General features: G+C 51.5%; 1 pseudogene; it reads left to right on the forward strand.

Moving 5' to 3' along the window:
• Positions 1–4,761: 4,761 nt before the first annotated feature.
• LOC139052754 (uncharacterized) lies at positions 4,762–10,248 on the forward strand (annotated as a pseudogene).
• The last annotated feature ends 1,298 nt before the right edge of the window (positions 10,249–11,546 follow it).

Genomic DNA, 11,546 nt, shown 5'->3' on the forward strand with positions numbered 1-11,546 from the left:
CGGCCCTCAAAATGCATTGTTTTATTTGGAGAGTCGGATTCTCCCGGTCCATGCCAGTTGAAGCGCACCAGGCAGCGCAAGTGCCACACTGCTCTAGCCGCACCTCAAGAGAGCCATTGTTACTCGCTTTGTGTAGCCATGCCTTGTTGCATTTCTTCACGTTGACATTTAGAGCGCTGGGCAGAAGTCACATTACGTCAGCATGATCAAAAGTCTTCGCAAAGCTTTGTTTTAATGGACAGTTGGATTCCACCGGTCCATACCAAATGAAGCACAATGGATAGCACAAAGCGAAACTGCTCAATAAACTCTGCACGGGAGTCATTCTTACCCCTGTCCTTTTTACCCACCTTTTTGCATTTCTTCACGTTGACATTTAGAGCACTGGCTCCCAGAATGCTTTGTTTCATTTGGACAGTGAATTCCGCCCGTCCATGCCAGTTGAGGCGTACCATACCGCGCAAGAGCTGCACTGCTCCAGCCGCACCTCACAGGAGTCACTATTACACCTGTCCTTTATCCAGGCATTTCTTTATTTCATCACTTTGCCGTTTAGAGCACTAGGCAGAAATCACATTGCGTCAGCATGGTGAACGGCCCACGCAATTATTTGTTTTAAATGGACAGTCGGATTCCCCCAATCTATGCCAGTTGGAGTGCAGCAGACTGCGCAAGAGCCGCACTGCTCTAGTTGCACCTCGAGGGAGTCATTGTTACTCTCATCGCATACACACCTTCTTGCATTTCTTCACCTTGACATTAAATAGCACTGGGCAGAAATCACATAGTGTCAGCATCGGCAACAGCCTTCACAATCGTTTGTTTTAAGTGCACAGTGAGATTCCCGCGGTGCATGCCAGGTAAGCCACACCAGACAGTGCAGACCTGTGCTGCTCTAGTCGCACCTCATGGGAGTCATTGTTAGTCTCTTCGTTTACCCACGCCTTGTTGCATTTTATCAAGTTGACATATAGGGGACTGGGCAGAAATCACATTGCGTCAGCGTGGTCAAAAGTCCCCGCAATGCTTTGTTTTAAATCGACAGTCGGATTCCCCCGGTCTATACCAGTTCAAGCGCAATGGAAAGTGCAAAGCGGCACAGCTGAATGCACACTGCAAGGGAGTCATTCTTACTCATGTCGTTTATCCACACCATTTTTTCATTTCTTTACTTTGACATTTAGAGCACTGTGCAGAAATCACACTGCGTCAGCACGGTCAACGGCCCCCAAAATGCTTTGTTTTATTTGGGCATTTTATTTTACAGGAGGTATTCAGAGACATGGATTGGGAAGATTTGGGGATAAAAGTTAATCGAGAATAGCTTAGTACCTCGCGATTCGCTGATGACATTGCCTTCCTTAGTACCTCAGGGGACCAATTGCAATGCATGTTCACTGACCTGGATAGGCAAAGCAGAAGAGTGGGTCTAAAATTAATCTGCAGGAAACTAAAGTAATGCCTAACAGTCTCGGAAGAAAACAGCAATTTACAATTGGCAGCGAGGCACTAGAAGTCGTAAGGGAATACATCAACTTAGGGCAGGTAGTGACAGCGGATGCGGATCATGAGACAGAAATATTCAGAAGAACAAGAATGGGCTGGGGTGCGTTTGGCAGGCATTCTCAGATGATGATTAGCAGGTTGCCATTATCCCCTCCAGAGGAAAGTATATAATACCTGTGTCTTACCAGTACTCACCTATGGGGCAGAGACCTGGAGGCTTACGAAATGGGTTCTGCTCAAATTGAGGACGACGCAACGAGCTATGGAAAGAAGAATGATAGGTGTAACGTTAAAGGATAAGAAAAGAGCAGATTGGGTGAGGGAACAAACGCGAGTTAATGACATCTTAGTTGAAATCAAGAAAAAGAAATGGGCATGGGCAGGATACGAAATGAGGAGGGAAGATAACCGATGGTCATTAAGGGTTACGGAATGGATTCCAAGGGAAGGGAAGCTTAGCAGAGGGCGGCAGAAAGTCAGGCGGGCGCATGAGATTAAGAAGTTTGCAGGGACGACATGGCCACACATAGTACATGATCGGGGTTGTTGGAGATGTATGGGAGAGGCCTTTGCCCTGCAGTAGGCGTAACCAGGCTGATGCTGATGATGATTCCGCCGGTCCATGCCAGTTGAGGCACAGAAGACCACGCAAGAGCCGCACTGCGATAGCCGCACCACAAGGGAGTCATTGTGACTCCTGTAGTTTATCCATGCCTTTTTTTATTTACTTCAGTTTCACGTGTAGAGCACTGGGCAGAAATCACATTGCGTCAGCATGGCCAACGGCCCTCGCAATCATTTGTTTTAAATGGACAGTCGGATTCCCCCGATCTATGCCAGCTGGAGTGCAGCACACTGTGCAAAAGCGGCACTGCTCTAGTCGCACCTCAAGGGAGTCATTGTTACTCTCACCGCTTACACACACCTTCTTGCATTTCTTCACGTTGACATTAAATAGCACTGGGCAGAAATCACATAGTGTCAGCATCGGCAACAGCCTTCACAATCATTTGTTTTAAGTGCACAGTGAGATTCCCCCGGTGCATGCCAGGTACGCCACACCAGACAGTGCAGAGCCGTGCTGCTCTAGTCGCACCTCATGGGAGTCATTGTTAGTCTCTTCGTTTACCCACGCCTTGATGATTTTATCAAGTTGACATATAGGGGACTGGGCAGAGATCACATTGCATCAGCATGGTCAAAAGTCCTCGCAATGCTTTGTTTTAAATGGACAGTCAGATTCTCCCGGTCCATACCAGTTGAAGCGCAACGGAAAGTGCAAAGCGGCACAGCTCAATCCACACTGCAAGGGAGTCATTCTTACTCCTGTCTTTTATCCACGCTTTTTTTTTCATTTTTTCACTTCGACATTTAGAACACTGTGCAGAAATCACACTGCGTCAGCATGCTCAACGGCCCCCAGAATGGTTTGTTTTATTTGGACAGTGGATTCTGTCAGTCCGTGCCAGTTCATTCGCACCAGACCGCGCAAGAGCTGCACTGCGCTAGCCGCACCTAAAGGGTGTCATAGTTACTCCTGTCGTTTATCCAGCCCTTTCCTTAATTTATTTATTTCACGTTTAAAGCACTAGGCAGAAATCAAATTGCGTCGGCATGGTCAACGGCCCTCGCAATCATTTGTTTTAAATGGACAGTCGGATTACCCCGATCTATCCCAGTTGAAGCGCACCAGGCAGCGCTAGAGCCGCACTGCTCTAGTCGCAGCTCAAGGGAGTCATTGTTACTCACTTAGCTCCCCCACGCCTTGTTCTATTTCTTCAGGTTGACATTTAGGGCACTGGGCACAAATCACCTTGCATAAAAATGGTCAACCGCCCTCGCAATTATATCTTTTAAAAGCACAGTAAGATTCCCCCTGTGCATTCCTGTTGAACCACACCAGACAGTGCAAAGCAGCACTGTTCTAGCCGCACCTCAAGGGAGTCATTGTTACTAACGTCCTTCACCCACGCTTTGTTCCATTTCCTCACATTGACATTTAGAGCCCTGGGCACAAATCACATTGCATCAGCATCGTCAAAAGTCCTTGCAATGCTTTGTTTTAAGTGGACAGTCAGTTTCAGCCGGTCCATGGCAGTTGAAGCACAACAGATAGCATAAAGCGCCACTCCTGAATCCACACTGCAAGGGAGTCATTCTTACTCCTGTCCTTTAACCACGCCTTTTTTTTCATTTCTGCACGTTGACATTTACAGACCTGGGCAGAAATCACATTGCGTCAGCATGGTCAACGGCCCTCAAAATGCATTGTTTTATTTCGAGAGTCGGATTCTCCCGGTCCATGCCAGTTGAAGCGCACCAGGCAGCGCAAGCGCCACACTGCTCTAGCCGCACCTTAAGAGAGCCATTGTTACTCGCTTTGTGTAGCCATGCCTTGTTGCATTTCTTCACGTTGACATTTAGGGCGCTGGGCAGAAGTCACATTACGTCAGCATGATCAAAAGTCTTCGCAAAGCTTTGTTTTAATGGACAGTTGGATTCCACCGGTCCATACCAAATGAAGCACAATGGATAGCACAAAGCGAAACTGCTCAATAAACTCTGCACGGGAGTCATTCTTACTCCTGTCCTTTATACCCACCTTTTTGCATTTCTTCACGTTGACATTTAGAGCACTGGCTCCCAGAATGCTTTGTTTCATTTGGACAGTGAATTCCGCCCGTCCATGCCAGTTGAGGCGTACCATACCGCGCAAGAGCTGCACTGCTCCAGCCGCACCTCACAGGAGTCACTCTTACACCTGTCCTTTATCCAGGCATTTCTTTATTTCATCACTTTGCCGTTTAGAGCACTAGGCAGAAATCACATTGCGTCAGCATGGTGAACGGCCCGCGTAATCATTTGTTTTAAATGGACAGTCGGATTCCCCCGATCTATGCCAGTTGGAGTGCAGCAGACTGCGCAAGAGCCGCACTGCTCTAGTCGCACCTCGAGGGAGTCATTGTTACTCTCATCGCATACACACCTTCTTGCATTTCTTCACGTTGACATTAAATAGCACTGGGCAGAAATCACATTGTGTCAGCATCGGCAACAGCCTTCACAATCATTTGTTTTAAGTGCACAGTGAGATTCCCCCGGTGCATGACAGGTAAACCACACCAGACAGTGCAAAGCTGTGCTGCTCTAGTCGCACCTCATGGGAGTCATTGTTAGTCTCTTCGTTTACCCACGCCTTGTTGATTTTATCAAGTTGACATATAGGGGACTGGGCAGAAATCACATTGCGTCAGCATGGTCATGGTCTTTATACGCCGGCCTACATGCGACCAGTCTGCATTGTCGTTGAATTCCTCGGAAGACCTTGGCCAGCCAGGGGACTGCCGCTCACCAGTCAAGACCTACGACGAAGAACTTTGCCAGGAACGTGAAAGCTTCGGTGACGAGGGCAGCAAGGATGCCGGACGCGCTACCGAGGGAGGAGACCAAGGTGATAGTGCGGCCTCGGGGAGGCCTTAACATCGCGAGGACCCAGACCGCCACCGTGGCATCAGCCATCATGACGGCGGCGAACGTATCAAGGGAGGACGGAGCAGCGGACACCTTCTGCCCCAACTTGCAACAAACATCATGGTGGTGAGTACCCCCGACGATATACGTGCTTCACGTTACGCCGAAATAAAATCGATCTGCATTGGTGGCAAGGAACACGTGGTTGGCGCATATCAAACCGCGCCATATGGCACCGTTAAAGGCATTATTAGAGGTATCCCAATAGAGGACTCCACGGACGCAATCGACCGGAACATTGTAAACTCGAGAAATCCCTTGGCACTTGGCGCGAAGAGGATTGGTAGCTCGACCACAGTCATCGTGGCTTTCAAGGGCCTGAAGGTCCCGAATTACGTGTGCTATGGTCCCGTTCTCACCAAGTGCAGCCTATATCGAAAACAATTCGATGTATGTAAGCAGTGCGGAAAGGTGGGCCACCGCCGCGACGTTTGTCCAAACCCTCACGTGAGGGCTTGCTTTGCTTGCGGGGCCGTTGACCCCAAGGAAGACCATAGTTGTACCCCCACTTGCCGATTGTGCGGAGGGCCACATCTGACCGGTGACAAGGTTTGCAAGAATAGGTTCAAGGTCCCATACGTAGTTACAAGGAGACAATGGGAGCGCAAGATGGCCGAACAACAAGCGCAGCAGCAACAACGAACATCTCTCAGAGCTGAGGAATTTCCATCGCTGATGTCAGCAACCGCAACACCTGCCGGCCCAGCTGGTCGCCGAGCGTCACGTTCCGTCTCGAAGCGCAGGGCCAGCGAGAGTAGACAGCGTAGCCTTAGCCGTAAGCGATCGCAGTCACGTGACCGCGTGAGCTGGGCCGATGCAGCAAGGCACGGTGCCAAGAAAGCACAGGGGGGTGCCACCACCACCACCTCCAATACCGCAACGACCACCGCAACGACCATTAGCACCAGCAAGACCGTCGATGGCAACAACAAGAGCAAGACGAGGGAAGACGAGGCGATGAGGATGTTGCAGGAAGACAACGAGGCACTCAGGCGCAAAAACAACGAGCTCGAGACGAAAGTCAGTAGGCAAGAGGCCACTATTAGCAAGATGGCAAACGAGATCATGGAAATCAAGAAGCTTCTCACGACCCGTTCCACCAATAACGAAACGCCCCAAGCGGTATCATGTGAGCCAACACCCAGCATCAGCAGCGCTTTACCATCAACATCCGCTGAGAAGGAACCGGCACCCAAGAGACGAGCGATCGAGAACCTGAAGGAGCGCAAGCTCAACGACCGGGTAGACAACCTGAAAGACAAGGTCGACCAAATCGAGGAACACCTCGATGGGCTCGAAGATTATATTAAGACAACATTCACCACGATGATTAACGACAGGTTCGCCGCCATCGAGCGGACGTGTCAGCATTTACCGAATGCAATACAGCAAATAACGCGGCAGTACAATCAGCAACAATCATGGCCGCTCCAGCAACAACAACAACTACAGCAGTGAAGGGTCTCGTGACCTGGCACTGGAACTGTAACGGTTTCGCTAGCAAGAAGGCAGTCTTGCAGCAACACATAACACAAGTAGCAAACAAGCCTGATATAATCATGATACAAGAGACTCGCACTGATACAGTGTCGCTACCCGGTAATCGCGTATACGCCAAGTCTCCAAAGGTCAGCGGAGGCAGAGGGATATGCACATTGGTTCGCAAGGGACTCACCTTCATTGAGCACGAGTTGCACAATAGTAAAATTGAATACACTCTCATCGAGGTCGTTACGGGCAAGAAACAAAAGAACAGCACCTTTCTGCTTAACGTCTACAGTAGCCCTTCACACTGGAAGCAAAAATTCAAGACGCTCCTTCACAGAGCCAGCACCGTGGCGGGAACTCACAGGCTCGTCGCCTGCGGGGACTTCAACGCGGCACACCCGGCATGGGGATATAACAAGCAATTGGCCAAGGGGCGAGACCTGTTCCAAGACACATTAGACCTGAGCTTCACCCTCATCACAGACCCGACTGATCCTACAAGGATTGGGAACTCTGTGTCCAGGGATACGACGCCGGACCTCACGTTCGTGAAGAACGACGAGAAGGGGAATATCTCCTGGCGCAACACGGGGTCAGAGCTCGGCAGCGACCACTACATCGTAGAGGTCATCATACCGGAAGAGGTCAAGGCCTCGGAGGACACCAGAAAACATTATTTTACGGATTGGGATGCCTTCCGTAGCCTGTTACCAACGGAGATGGAGGAAATCGATAACATAGAAGAATGGTCAGCTCACATCGCGGGGAAGGTCAAGGAGGCGACCAAAATCATAGAAACGGATGAGCAGGTCGACAAGGTTGACAGCCGCCTCGCGCACTTATTCGAAGCAAAGCAATCTATCCTAAACAGGTGGAAGAAGCAACGACTAAATCGGCGCCTAAGGAAGAAGGTGGCGGAGCTGAATCGCGCCATCGAAGTACATTGTCGGCTGCTCTGCACGCAACAATGGAACGAAATCTGTAATGCTGCGGACGGGCAGATGCATAGCGGCAAACCTGGAACTTGATGCGGCATCTGCTCGACGAGACTAAAACAAAGTCCCACCAACGCGACCGCCTCGCAAAGATCATTCACAGAGCAGTCAAGGAAAACGGGGAAACTGAAGTAATCAGACGCATAAACAGCAAGTATCTTCCGGTTACACCCACGGAAAGGCATCCTGAGTACGGCGGTCAAGCCAACGAGAAGCTTGACCGCGACATCAGCGTCGAGGAGGTGCGAGCGGCCCTGCACGAACTAAACAGCAAGTCAGCGGCCGGCCCGGATCACATCTCGAACAGAGCGCTCAAGAACCTCAGCGATGTGGCCATCGAAAACCTCACCGGTTACTACAACAAGTGCTGGAGTGCGGGGTCACTGCCCCAGCAGTGGAAGAGTGCCAAGACCATACTCATCCCCAAACCAGGCAAGCCGCCGAACACGGACAACCTCCGGCCCATCTCGCTCACGTCCTGCGTGGGCAAGGTGTTGGAGCACGTCCTCATGTGTAGGTGGCAGGATTACCTGGAGGAGTCGGGACTATACCCCACCACGATCATCGGGTTTCGGCGTTCCCTCGGCACCCAAGACGCGATGATTCTGTTGAAGAAAGATATAATTGACGAAGATACCCTAACGAAAGACAACAAGGCCATTCTGGGGCTGGACCTGCAGAGCGCCTTCGACAAGGTGAAGCACTCTGCAATCCTAGCCCAGGTGTCCAGACTCAACATGGGCGCAAGAACATACAATTATATCAAGGACTTTCTGACGGGACGGACTACCGAGCTCTGCGCCGGCGATCTACGGCTCCAAGAGAAGAGGCTCGGCAGTGTCGGGACCCCCCAAGGCTCGGTCATCTCGCCGTTGTTATTCAACCTCGTCATGATCGGGGTGGCCAAGCGACTCTCTCGCGTCGAGGGCGTCCGGCACACCATCTACGCCGATGACATCACGCTGTGGGTTCCGGGAGGCAGCGATGGTCACATTGAGAGCACGCTGCAAGAAGCCGTCGATGCGATTGAAGACCAGCTGAACGGTTCCGGTTTGATCTGCTCACCGAGCAAGTCAGAACTGCTGGTGTTGCCACCGAAATACGTCAGACGTAAGAAGAGCGAAGCGAGGGATTACGAGGCCATCAAGATCGTGACGAGGAACGGCCACGTGATCCCGGAGGTCGACAAAATCCGGGTGCTCGGCATGATCATAGACAAGCGACGAGGCAACGGCGAGACTATTTCCCGCCTTACAGCCAAGATTACCAACGCAATACGTCTCATCAGACGGGTCGCCAACCGCAAGGCCGGGATGAAGGAGGAAAGCTTGACTCGGCTTGTGCACTCCTTCGTAATCAGCCACGTCACCTACGTTGCAGCCTTCCACAACTGGATGCAATGTGAAAGGAATAAAATCGACGCCCTGATACGCCGAGCTTACAAGGCGGCGCTCGGACTATTCGAGTGTACGAGCACCAACAAGCTCCTGAGCCTGGGGGTACACAATACCCTCGACGAAATTGCGGAAGCGCAACGGACCGCCCAGCTGGAGCGGCTCTCTATGACCGAAGCCGGCAGGCGCACACTTCAATACTTGGGCTTCACGCCCGGAGCGAAAGCGGCGAGTAGCGACGTTTCTGTCCCGGACGGAACCCGGCGCCGGATTCGGGTGGACCTCATCCCGAGAAACATGAACCCGGAGTACAACAAGGAGAGAAGAGCGGCGAGGGCCAAGGCCCTCATCGACTTTCACGCCAAGGACGAGCACGCAAGGTTCGTAGATGCGGCAGAATACCAGGGAGACTGCGCGGCGTTCGTAGCTACCGTCATCGAGGCTTCGTCCGGCGCGACGAGGGCAGCGGCGAGCTTACGGGTCCGCGAGGCGTGTCAGGCGGAGGAGGTGGCCATTGCCCTGGCCATTGCCGACCCCGGGTGCCAGACGGTGTTGTGCGATTCCCGAAGTGCAGTGCGGAATTATGCAAAGGGCAAAGTGTGTGGTGAGGCTGTGCGCGTTCTGTGCTCGGCTGACCTGCAACGACAGAATCGGTGTGTTAGAATCAAGTGGTTCCCGGCGCACGCGGGCAACGATGCGTCCGAGAAGCACGATAACCACAACGAGACGGCACACGCAGTGGCGCGAGCGCTAACCAACCGCGCCGCTGCAACCGACCGTCCAACGTGGTGTAGTGCCAAGGACCGCATGACGACGTTCAACGAACTTACCCAGTTCCACCGCCTGGCTCGAAGGACTTTCCCACCCCCGCACCCGGGGCTGAGCCGAGCGGAGGCGGTGCTGTTCAGACAATTACAAACTGGTTCTTTATCCACCCCAGTATTAATGACTCATCTATACCCTAAATTATATGTGAGTGATGTGTGCCGCGTGTGCCAGCGGGAGAGGGCCACCCTGACGCACATCCTATGGGATTGCACCAAGTTTCCCAATGAGGCTTCGACAAGTACAGCGATTCCTCCGCGACTCGCGGCTGCGGCGGAATGCTACGACCACGAAAGCCAAACCTGGGCCGTCCAGCAGGTCTCGGCGGCTCTTGAAAGACAAAGGCCGAGCGAAACCGACGGAACGTTGCCCCCCAGGGCGACCAACCGCGGGAGTAACACGCGCTGGAGTTGAGTAGAGACCACCCGCTGAGAAGACGTCAGGGCCCGCGTCACGGCGCCATTTAGTCGTGGTGTCGTTCTGCAGGCGACTACATGAAGTTGTCTCTCTCTCTCTCTCTCTCAGCATGGTCAAAAGTCCCCGCAATGCTTTGTTTTAAATGGACAGTCGGATTCCCCCGGTCCATGCCAGTTGATGCACAACAGATAGCATAAAGCGCCACTCCTGAATCCACACAGCAAGGGAGTCATTCTTACTCCTGTCGTTTAACCACGCCTTTTTTTCATTTCTGCACGTTGACATTTACAGACCTGGGTAGAAATCACATTGCGTCAGCATGGTCAACGGCCCCCAAAATGCTTTGTTTTATTTGGGCATTTTATTTTACAGGAGGTATTCAGAGACATGAATTGGGAAGATTTGGGGATAAAAGTTAATCGAGAATAGCTTAGTAACTCGCGATTCGCTGATGACATTGCCTTCCTTAGTACCTCAGGGGACCAATTGCAATGCATGTTCACTGACCTGGATAGGCAAAGCAGAAGAGTGGGTCTGAAAATTAATCTGCAGGAAACTAAAGTAATTCTTAACAGTCTCGGAAGAAAACAGCAATTTACAATTGGCAGCGAGGCACTAGAAGTCGTAAGGGATTACATCAACTTAGGGCAGGTAGTGACAGCGGATGCGGATCATGAGACAGAAATATTCAGAAGAACAAGAATGGGCTGGGGTGCGTTTGGCAGGCATTCTCAGATGATGATTAGCAGGTTGCCATTATCCCCTCAAGAGGAAAGTATATAATACCTGTGTCTTACCAGTACTCACCTATGGGGCAGAAACCTGGAGGCTTACGAAATGGGTTCTGCTCAAATTGAGGACGCCGCAACGAGCTATGGAAAGAAGAATGATAGGTGTAACGTTAAAGGATAAGAAAAGAGCAGATTGGGTGAGGGAACAAACGCGAGTTAATGACATCTTAGTTGAAATCAAGAAAAAGAAATGGGCATGGGCAGGATACGAAATGAGGAGGGAAGATAACCGATGGTCATTAAGGGTTACGGAATGGATTCCAAGGGAAGGGAAGCTTAGCAGAGGGCGGCAGAAAGTTAGGCGGGCGCACGAGATTAAGAAGTTTGCAGGGACGACATGGCCACACATAGTACATGATCGGGGTTGTTGGAGATGTACGGGAGAGGCCTTTGCCCTGCAGTAGGCGTAACCAGGCTGATGCTGATGATGATTCCGCCGGTCCATGCCAGTTGAGGCACACAAGACCACGCAAGAGCCGCACTGCGATAGCCGCACCACAAGGGAGTCATTGTGACTCCTGTAGTTTATCCATGCCTTTTTTTATTTACTTCAGTTTGACGTTTAGAGCACTGGGCAGAAATCACATTGCGTCAGCATG

Source organism: Dermacentor albipictus, unplaced genomic scaffold (assembly GCF_038994185.2).
Source record: "Dermacentor albipictus isolate Rhodes 1998 colony unplaced genomic scaffold, USDA_Dalb.pri_finalv2 scaffold_32, whole genome shotgun sequence".
NCBI classification, from domain to species: domain Eukaryota; kingdom Metazoa; phylum Arthropoda; class Arachnida; order Ixodida; family Ixodidae; genus Dermacentor; species Dermacentor albipictus.